The sequence below is a fragment of the Cottoperca gobio genome, chromosome 24, assembly GCF_900634415.1.
Source record: "Cottoperca gobio chromosome 24, fCotGob3.1, whole genome shotgun sequence".
Classification (NCBI taxonomy): Eukaryota; Metazoa; Chordata; class Actinopteri; order Perciformes; family Bovichtidae; genus Cottoperca; species Cottoperca gobio.
The window spans coordinates 20,019,042-20,030,798 of NC_041378.1; positions in this window are offsets into that span (position 1 = coordinate 20,019,042).

Sequence of the window (11,757 nt, forward strand, 5' to 3'; positions counted from 1 at the left end):
TGAGTTAAATAAGGATAGTTTACACAGCGTCGAATAATAATCTAAATCTGTCTGACTGATGTTTTTTTTTCGATGATTAATATGTTTATTCAGCTGCCTTTTTTTGACACACATCATTTAAAAAAAAAAGCAAAAGAAAGAAAATAAATGACCCATTCTAGAGAAAAAACACGCAAACATATGAAGTCAGTTCTGATCAAATCATTTTTGGCAGTCCGAGATGTGACCTGATGTTCACACAATAATTAAATATTGTCTAAAGAATGACAAAAACAACGTGTCATCTATTATGTTTTAACTTGTTAGCAGCTCTGTAACTACACTGTGCTTTAACTGAATAAGTGCACATGTTGTAATATGACAAAAGTTTCAGAAAACAATATCAGTAATGATCACTTTTCTCATCTTGTGTGTTTGTGTCTGTGTTTATGTGTGTGTGTGTGTGTGTGTGTGTGTGTATGTGTGTGTGTCTGTGTTAATGTGTGTGTCTGTGTTTATGTGTGTGCGTGTGTGCCTGTGTGTTTTTGTGTGTGTCTGTGTTAATGTGTGTGTGTGTTTATGTGTGTGTGTATGTGCCTGTGTGTTTTTGTGTGTGTCTGTGTGTACGTCTGTGTTATGTGTTTGTGTGTGTGTCTGTGTGCGTGTGTCTGTGTTTATGTGTGTGTGTGTGTCTGTGTCTGTGTGTCTTTGTGGTGTGTGTGTGTGTGTGTATGTGTATGTCTGTGTTTATGTGTGTGTGTGTTTGTTTATGTGTGTGTGTGTGTATGTGCCTGTGTGTTTTTGTGTGTGTCTGTGTGTACGTCTGTGTGTCTTTGTGGTGTGTGTGTCTGTGTCTGTGTGTACGTCTGTGTGTCTTTGTGGTGTGTGTGTCTGTGTGTGTGTGTGTGTGTGTGTGTGCGCGTGTGTGCGTCTGACACTGATCCGTCTCGAGGGTTTTGAGTGCTGTTGCACATGAGAGTGTTTATTTTAATCTAATAATACATGTTAAAAGGCTTTACCAACTGCTGTACTGTTGAAGGGCTTACTTTGCCTGTTTCATGTAATTCTCATACTGAAGTACGTCCAGTCAAAGACCTCTATTAATTTACTCTAAGTAAGCCAGGTTTTGCAAACCTTTCTACCAATAGAAGAGCCATGTTAATGCAGTGGGTGACATTTTTTTCTCATGGCACCAAAGCTGTGTAAACACAGAACTGTGCAGCCATGAGCATGCTCAGTATGATCCCTACGACACAGAGCTGCTTGTCCAAAGATCAAACTGAAATCCTGGTTGTTTCAGAACAAACTGCCCTGTTGGATTGGAGTCCCCTAGTGCATCAGGTTTGGTCTGCTAATGGGAATTGTTGATAACAGTAAAGCTTTAATTTTTTCTTACATGACTGTAGTGCCACGCAGGATGATCAGTCCTGGTGTTTTATGAACAGTAGTTGTAGTTAGGATCAGATTTTACTCATGGTTAAATCTACACGGTATACATGTCTTCTTTGAAGCTCCGTCTGAAGATGTCATAGGGATATCAGTAAGGTCCTCTTCATGCAGTATCAGTAAGATACTGCTTTCTTTCTTTCTTTCTTTCTTTCTTTCTTTCTTTCTTTCTTTCTTTCTTTCTTTCTTTCTTTCTGCTAATGGAAGCACAATAAAACCAAATTCTTACTTTCGTGAAAATTGGCTTGTTAAGTCAAAGAATTGAACTGTCAATATAACTATTATATTCACTATATTACTATCCGACAAGTTTTCATCAAATAATTTTTTTTGCTTCTTCGGTAAAGTTAATATTCACATGAAACCATCCTCCTCTATGTGTTATGTGTATTATGTAGAAAATCATTTTTTACATAATCCTGCTCTCACCCATTGTCATACAGCTGCGACAGGTCGCACACAGACACTTTCTGTCGTTGCTCTCCTCTCTTTGTCTCTCTCCCGCACACACACATCAACACACACACACACACACGCACACACACACACACACACACACACACACACACAACACACACACACACACACACACACACACACACACACACACACACACACACACACACACACACACACTGACACACTGACCACTACACTTGTCTCCATGGACCAAGCCTACTGCAAGAGACATTGTGAACAAACTCTGGGTGCAAAGGTGCTTTTGGGGTGGCTGGTGGGTTAACCAGCTGACCGGCCAATAAAATCAGGCCATGATCTGGTGTAGTGTTTTATCAGGCCAATCAGCCGTGGAGGACAGTAGGCCAAAGACAAACTGCTCCCACGTTACCTGCTCAACAACGTCCTCAGCGGAGTTGTCCCCGTTTGGAGACCAGCAGTGGTGTCCCTCGGGCGTACTGGATGGCCCTCCTCACCTGGTCATAGATATGTCATGTCCTCTGTTATGTCCCTGTTCAGGTGCCAATGTGAGACAATCCTGCTCTCACCCAGATAAAATGACAGAATGAGTGTGGAAATAACAGGTTTTATTGTCACAGAACTTCTCTCCACAGACCTCCCCAGTACCACCGCGGCTCATTGTAGTGCTAGTTATTATTTATTAATACAAACCTGCAAGGGTGATTAACTTATAATTGGTCCAAGAGATTTCCTGTTAAGAGTGACAAACTGTCACTACAACAAAAACCAGAGAAGTGTCCAGTGTGACTAGATCACTATCTTAATATAATGTAGTTCCTATCTTGATTTTCTCAGAAAGTTTTACATTACATTATAATACAGGTAATTTAGCAGACGCTCTTATCCAGAGCGACTTAGAGTAAAGTAACTACAGGGACAGTCTCCCTGGAGCAACCCAGGGTTAAGTACCTTGCTCAGGGGTACAATGGTGGCAGCCCGGTATTGAACTCACAACCATCTGGTGTTGTATTTGGAAGCCGTACCACTGGACCAATAGGCCTTCACCACTCTTTAAACTCTTCTAGCCACTAGCCCCTTTATGGAACAGTAAGTGAGTTTTTGTGTGTTTGTGTGCATGTGCATGTGCGTGTGCGTGTGCGTGTGCGTGTGCGTGTGCGTGTCTGTGTCTGTGTGTATGTGTGGGTGTGCGTGTGTGTGTGTGTGTGTGTGTGTGTGTGTGTGTGTGTATGTGTGTGAAGGTAAAAGGGTGGGATTTTTATAATCTAAACATGTAGTTTTTGTTTTTACCAGCTCCTTCATACATAGCCTCTGTGTCCAGTAAACTGAAGACTAAAGGCCTGAAACAAAACGATCTTTAATGAATCAAACGCTAACACCTCTGTGTCTGCTAATGTTAGAACCCCTACTGAAAGAGCAAGACTCCAACCACATGCCGACCATCAGGACGGAGACACAGACACTCTGATCAGCTTTCAGGCCTCCAAGTGAGATCTACAAAGGTCTATCTCCACATGTTCAAGCATAATTTTAGTATCACAAAGGTCTATCTGCTGACAACCAATAGCAGGGCGGGAAATGAATCACGTGATCATTTTAAGCACGGGAATAACTTATTCAAAACGTTTTGCTGCCAACTGTTTTATATGTATGTAATCTAGTAGATAGTAATTCAAGTTAAGATCATTAGTTTAATAAAAAGTCTTAAAAATTCAGATTTATTAGCAAATATAATTTTCACTTTTAAGTTTCCTGCCACGTGGAACTTGTGTAAACATTTTTAGAGCTTAAAATGAAGCTAAGTTGCATAAACTACAGTTGAGGGTTACATTTTCAATTTTCGGGTGGGGAAATGTCAGATAGACCCTTGGGACAATTTCGGAACCACTAAGGTCTATCTGCAAAATTTGTTTAGTTTCTACACATAATACGCACTGAATTGATGGCCCAAATAGTCTTCATTTCACTACCTAGTGTGTAGCATGTGATATGTCAAAATTGGTTGGACTTGGTTTTATAGTGTCCACGTTATGAACTGTTGAATTTTCAAATGCGTTTTTCTCAAAACTCATCAAAGTGCAGATAGACCTTGTTAACCCTCAACTGCTGTCTACAGAGACGTCATATGTGAAGTTAATCCTGAACGTAGATTTGAACACATATTTAGCTATCATATCTGACCTGCCGATATCTTAGGGGGGCACTCTTTTTTACGAGTTCCACAAATCTTTCTTGGCTAAGGAAACATTATACATCCAAAAATTAAATCAAAGATAGGACTGGTCCATTGTTGATTTGGCTCCCATAAGCAGATATTTCACATGGCATCAGTCCCTATCTTGTATCATGTGCTAGTCTCTAACTCACACAGTGAGCCTCTGCCCAAAAACTGTGACTATCTTAGCCCGGACAGTCTCCTCACCTCAAAAAAGAAACTGAGGAGTGGAGCAGTGCCACCCCAGGTCTGCGTGTCCACTTGTGAAGTGAAGAAGTGAATAAACCATCTATATCTGTCATCGTCTCAGAGCTTTGCAAAGCTTTGAAGAAGCATCCAAATCGTTGTTTTGTTAACTATTTAATTGCTGGTTTGGTTCAAGGTTTTCTTGCTGTCTTAAATTTTCTTCCAAATGTATCACACGTCTGTAATACCTCTAATCTGTTGACAAAGAATCAGATAAAGTGGATATTGATCGGGCCTTATGAGACTTATGAGAGCCCACCCTTTTTGTCTGATAATAGACTTGTCAGCATTCCATGACGATTGCGCTCCAAGCATTAATAGCCTCATTCCACTCGTGCTGTTTTCCTTATTCCATGCAACTGTCGATAATGCAATTCAGTTCATCACGCTAGCCGGTAAAGGTGCATGGCCAGGGAAGGCCGACATAACAGACAACATCAAGTTCAACCCACTCCATCCGTTATCAAGTATATTTGAAGTATATATTTCTTTTGTACCCATCGACAAACCGATCCTCACAGCATCGTATGAAGTTGCATACCTGATCGCAAAGCAGGGCAAACCACACACCATTGGTGAAACACTCGTAAAACCAGCTGCGTTGAAGATGGAAAATATCATTTGGGGAAAAGCTGCTAAAGATAAGTTATCCCAAATTCTTCTTTCAAATGACACTGTGGAGACTCTTTTCCACAGTCAAGGATAAGGATGACCCTCGACCCTCTGTTATACAGCCGCTGCTGATGTTCCTGGGCCTGGAGTAAATTCTCACGTGATAACTGTCCCAGTGAATGGAATTTCACTCTCAGGTCCAGGACGTACTGAACTTCATTCTTACTTGTGTTAGGACCCTCCTCTCAGTTTTCTTTAACCAGGTCCAAAACACCCCGTGTCTTCCTGCCAAACAACAGCTCAAAGGGAGATCTATCTTGTCAAACCCCGGCCAATTTGTTCCCAGTATCAGGAGTTGCATGAGGCGAGTACTAACTCCAACCTTAACTCTATGCTTTTTTCCCTTAAATGAAATTACAAGAGTCACCACAGGGTACTCGTGAATATCCCCATGCACACACCTCACCTTCACCCACGACGCCTACAGCAACGCCCCGGGCCGAACCAAGCGCTGGTGGATCATGGTCTGCGTACATCCCGAGTCCCACAGAGCTTGGCGAATACCCCCCTGTATACATATCGGTACACGGTACATCCCTTCCAGACCGGGGGAGGAGTCTGGCGGTGCCACAATCCGGACCAACTGCCCCACCTCCATGACTGGACAGTCCCGCCGGGCGTGGCCGAGCTTGCCACACCGCCAGCACCCCAGCCCTGGCATTTGAGGAGCCCTCTGCGGTGCCGGGCGACCAGAAGCGTAGGCTGGGTCCTGTGGAGGAGAAAACAAAGCAAACTGGAGGTTAGGGAGATCTTTAACTCACACCTCCGGCGGAGCTTTTCAGCCATCCCTGTGGAGGTTGGGGGCATTGAACCTGAGTGGGCGATGTTCAAAACCTCTATTGCTGAAGCTGCGGTGATGAGCTGTGGTCTCAAGGTCTTAGGTGCCTCAAGGGGCGGTAACCCTCGAACACCGTGGTGGACCCCGGTGGTCAGGGAAGCCGTCCGACTGAAGAAGGAGTCCTTCCGGGTTATGTTATCCGGGAGGACTCCGGAAACAGTTGCAGGGACTAGAAGGACTAGAAGGGCGGCAGTTTCTGCCGTGTCAGAGGCAAAGCAGCGGGTGTGGGAGAAGTTCGGAGAAGCTATGGAGAAGGACTTTCGGTCGGCACCAAGGTGCTTCTGGAAAACCATCCGGCACCTCAGGAGGGGGAAGCGAGGAACCATCCAAGCTGTGTACAGCAAGGGTGGGACCCTGCTGACTTCAACTGAGAAGGTTATCGGCCGCTGGAAGGAGCACTTTGAGGAACTCCTGAATCCGACTAACACGCCCTCTATGGTTGAGGCAGAGCTGGAAGCTGATGGGGGATCATCGTCAATTTCCCTGATGGAAGTCACTGAGGTAGTCAAACAACTCCACAGTGGCAAAGCCGCAGGGGTTGATGAGATCCGTCCAGAAATGCTGAAGGCTTTGGGTGTTGAGGGGCTGTCTTGGTTGACACGCCTCGTCAACATTGCGTGGAAGTCTGGGACAGTGCCTAGGGGTTGGCAGACCGGGGTGGTGGTTCCCCTATTTAAAAAGGGGGACCAGAGTGTGTGTGCCAACTACAGGGGTATCACACTGCTCAGCCTCCCTGGTAAAGTCTACTCCAAGGTACTGGAAAGGAGGGTTCGGCCGGTAGTCGAACCTCTGATTGAAGAGGAACAATGTGGATTCCGTCCTGGTGGTGGAACAACAGACCAACTCTTTACTCTTGCAAGGATCCTGGAGGGGGCCTGGGAGTACGCCCATCCGGTCTACATGTGTTTTGTGGATCTGGAGAAGGCGTATGACCGGGTCCCCCGGGTGATACTGTGGGAGGTGCTGCGGGAGTATGGGGTGAGAGGGTCACTTTTGAGGGCCATCCAATCCCTGTACGGCCAAAGCGAGAGTTGTGTCCTGATACTCGGCAGTAAGTCGGACTCTTTTCCCGTGAATGTTGGCCTCCGCCAGGGCTGCGCTTTATCACCAATCCAGCCGGTCCAGGATCGCCCTCCGGAGCTGGTCGTAGCCGTATCTGGAGGCCCGCGGGGCAGGCTATGGGCGGCCTGCTGGGCTTCCCCGGAAAGCAGGGGGAGCAGTCGTAGCCCCCACTCCTCCTGCGGCCACCCGCACGCCTCGCAAACTTTCCCCTTGTCTCTGATTGTAAGTGTGTGCGCACGCGTGTGTTTGTTTGTATGTGTGTGTGGGTTCGGAAGCGGAGCTCCACCCTTCGCGAAGCAGAGCAGTGGAGAGAATGTAAATACGCAAAGCAACTGAAACGTGCACATAAATTAGATAAATAACATAAGCATTTAGTTTATTTAATTAAAGTGCAGGGGTGTCAAACTCAATCACAGAGAGGGCCAAAATTAAGGCATCGTTTCGGGGAGCTTGGAAACTGTGCAGCGCCCACAGAGTCATACTTTGCCTTGAGTGTGGCATTACACTGGAGGTCAATCAGCTCCATTTGGGTGTTCACATGTGCTGTTTCCATGTCAACTGCAAACGAATTGTTGAACAGTTCATGCGCAGTCGGAACACAGCGGTGGAGATGGTTCGTCAGTGTTTGGAAACACGTAGTGACCATAGTTTCCTTCTGCATCAGAGTCTCCCACAGGCAGCTCAGCTTGGAACGCTCTCACTGCATCATACATGTCCGTGATCACACGGCCCTGAAGCTGCAGGTTTAACAGTGAGATGCTTCGTTATGTCGCACAAACAGGCCAGCTCACATCGTCCCAGAGATCTGTGGTGTGTTTCCCTTTGATTTCCTCACGCAACTCGAAAAATCTATTCAGCACTTTCCTTCCACTCAGCCATCGCACCGCCATGTTCAGAATGTATCTCCTCAGGAAAAGACTTACATTGACTCTTATAAAGTTTCCTGTCTGTGTTACGGTGCTTGTTACATGTTCCATCTCCAGAGCTTTACAACACAGCGCTTCCTGGTGTGTGATGCAGTGATACACCGTCAGCTCACCTGCACAGTTCTCCCGCTGCATCTTCTCCCGCATCCTGCACTAATCCGTCGTCAGTCCCGTCAGATACTTCCTCAAATATGTATTTTCCCGTGGTTGTGCCATGCATTGATTTAATTACCAAAACCGGCGGGCCAGTTATGATAGAGAAATTATATTTTCTCGCAGGCCGGATATAACTGTGGCCTTGAGTTTGACACCCGTGCAGTAGACACAGAAACGTGCACATAAATTAGATAAATAACATAAACGTTTAGTTTATTTAATAAAAGAGCACCTGTTCAATGTGAAAAGTGAATTGTGAATGTTAAATAAATACAAATCAGAGGGGGGCGCGGAGAAACACTGATACCGCTTTTAGTACTCGGAGACGTGATATACTTAAAACTCAATTTTATTAAATATATGGCTCTCAAGGAAATACATTTAAAAATATTTGGCTTTTATGGCCAAAAAGGTTCCCGATCCCTGCTCTATAGTAAAGGTTTGCTACACTTTTCCTCCATCATTTCCTTTGGAACAGTAAAGGCCAGCAATGATTTCAGCTAGACAAACTTGTTTCTTGGTTCATATACCTGACTATTGTTTTACAATATACTTGAGCAAGGCACAAGACCCCCACACTGCTCCACTGCTGCTCATACTAGAATGGGTTAAATGCAGAGTCTGAATTACACTGTGTGTTATGCTATTTATATGTGTGATGATTAAAAAGGTTGCTTAAATTCAAATCCTCAATTTTTCCATGAGCCAAGAAGGCAACGTTTTCCTCTGTTTCTGATACTGTATGTTCATGTAGTATACATTCACAGGAATGCACACATATGCTCTGTATCCAAATGTCAAGAATACAACATTAAACAAACTTATGGCAGGAATTCTAAATCTAGTTTCCAAAACCAAGAAAGTAGTTTAGTCATAAACAGCCTGGCTCCCACTGCATTAGCTCAACACAGAGGGAGTCCTTCCTGTTGTGCACTGGACACACTCCAGCAGAGCGGAGCTGAGGTCTTTGAGTGCATATGTATGTTTCCTCTGTTACGTGATTACATCCACATTCCCCATCCACATACAAATAGCTCAGTGTGTCCACTGCAAAGACTTTTCATCCTGCTAACTAATCAGACTGAGAGGAGCTCTGCACACTGTGAGTTTACATTATGAGGCCCTTCGACAAATAAACAAAACACTTTATCACAAAGAATACTTTCTTCTCTAAATGTTGGAGTTAGAGGTATTTCCAGAAACATCTTCTGTCTGACGCCCACATTAATATTAATATTTTACAATTATTTTTGAAGGCACCAGGAAGCTTTTTGACATCCTCCTGGATGCATCTTTTTCATATACGATCAGAACATAATTTCTGTCACATGGATTGTCTATGTTGTATTTTTACTATGTTGTTTATCCTGCACACACGTCATCTATTACAATCTGTCCGTCCTGGGAGAGGGATCCCTACTCAGTCTCTCCCTGAGGTTTCTAACATTTCCCCCTTTAATTGTGGGCTTTCTTTTAGGGAGTTTTTCCTTGTGCGGTGCGAGGGTCTAAGGACAGAGGGTGTTGTATCCTGTACAGTCTGTAAAGCAAATGTGTCATTTGTGATATTGGGCTATATAAATAAGTTTGATTTAATTTGATTTGATTTGATCAATAAAATGTCATTTCTTTAGCTGAAACCCAACGTTCATATGATTTTTTTGTTTTGCATCTCATAGCATTTCTTCTGAGCTCACTGCTGATATCTTCAAACTCAATCATGGCTGTTACAAAACATCATTAGTGAGCTGGAGAACATTATTTAAAATATCATAGTCAATCTTTAAGGTAGTCTTGCTATATAAATAACGTTATTATAATAATAATAATAATAATAATAATAATAATAATAATAATTATTATTGTTATTATTATCAAGCAGAATGAAAGTGATTGTCAGGAGTGTCCTGATAATCATTGCAGGCATTTAGTCATCAGAGTGTAAAAGGATATCATAGCCATGTCACACTAGCATGTAGACATGAAGCATTCCTATTACATATTATTAGAAACAATGATTCAATCAGCTGAGGCGTATGACTTCCGTGTCCTGCATGAACTAACCTCGTTTCATTTCAGTCTGGCTCAATATGAACATGAACTAACCTCGTTTCATTTCAATCGAAAGAGCCAAATATGGCTTGCGAGCCATAGGTTCCCGACCCCTGCTATAGAGGGTCTTAGATCATTTGTGTAACTGTCTTACAAGTCTTGTAACAAGTGACAAGTGATTCCAAGTGATTTGATACCAATCAGAATTTAAATCGCCACATATTGAAAGTATTTCTGGGGAAAAACTAAAGACTTCTTCTTTTACGGAAGGGACAAGTTATACACTCTGGACCTGACCTGACACAAATGTTTCTGTGATTTTCACCATCTTATATATATAGACACATTTTCTGAAGGCAAGAGGTCTATTTGTGATATCAGTTCTGGGAGAACAAGGTCTTAGTCTGACAGTTAGGACCTCGCTGTACCATTACATAAGCCATGGTAATGCGTCCAGTGCACTGAGGGATTAGAAAGCACTGCTATGTTTGTTCAAAATTTCCTGCAGCCCGAGCACACTTTTCTGTCCTCCCAGCAATTACCTCCCAGTCTCTCACACGACACAGTAAGCAACATTTACTGCCCTCCCGCTTTCACCAGACACTGTGTGATACAGTATAATCAGTGTGTGTGACACTGCTCATAGTCAGACATTTAAAAAACAGCAGTGGTTTATCTTGTTTTTCAGCTAAAATGTGGGTTACGTTGATTGTTGCTTTGGTAGAATGTAAAACGTCACTTCACTCATTGCTGTTTATTAAACCTTGCACTTATGTTTCCAGAAATGTTGAAATAATGGCGGAGATCAGTGTGACCGGGACATGGTGAGGAGTTTGTTTACTATGTAAACTTATATATCACAGCCGACTTTGCTCCACTGTGTGTTCAGCTGAGTGTTTCTGAGGTTTCCATCGACTCCACACGCTGCCCTCTCTGTTGCACACATTCCTGAGCGAGTGGAGGTCAGAGCACAACACGGCAGCTATTTTATGACTCATATAATTGTATATATTTCATACCACAGTCATGTTAGAACTGCGTTTTTATGCAGAAGCATCCTATCATTCCAGATATCAGTTGGTTCTGCTCTTGGGATTGAAATCCAGAATGCAGCTTCTCTTTTCCCCGGCCTCCTTCTTCATACTCTGCACCTGTGTTGGTGACCTGTGGATCTGTGTGGGTCTGGAAGTCTTACAGGATCTGTGTTCGCTGGGCCTGGGAGATCTAGACCAAACTCAGCACAGTGCACAGTTTCACAGATTTTGCTGCTGTGGGACTCATGTAGTAGACCTTGATCTACTGTTCAAGGTCTTGCTCTTCAGATTTTATGATTTATCGTTCAGACCAGCCTTTTCCAGCCCCAGGTAGAATTTTCTGCATATAACTGCATATCATGTTATTTAAAATGTAACTCATAATGTAATACTTGACTTTAATATAATGAGAATTATGAGCAAATAATGCAATGACTTCTTAATGTATGATTTTGGTGGCAATATTTGCATCTAAAATGCTAATTTAGGGTTTCATGGATAAATTCACAGTCATACATATTTTCAAAGCTAAATCAAGAACGCTCACGACTTGAACTATGCACCACACATCCCAAGCTATGAGTTATAAATCATAAACAAGTCATAATACATGGGATTTACAATTTATTCTAATGATTTTCATGATTTTCCCAGATAAAGTGTATGGAAAAATCTTAAAATAGATTTTCAATCCACTCC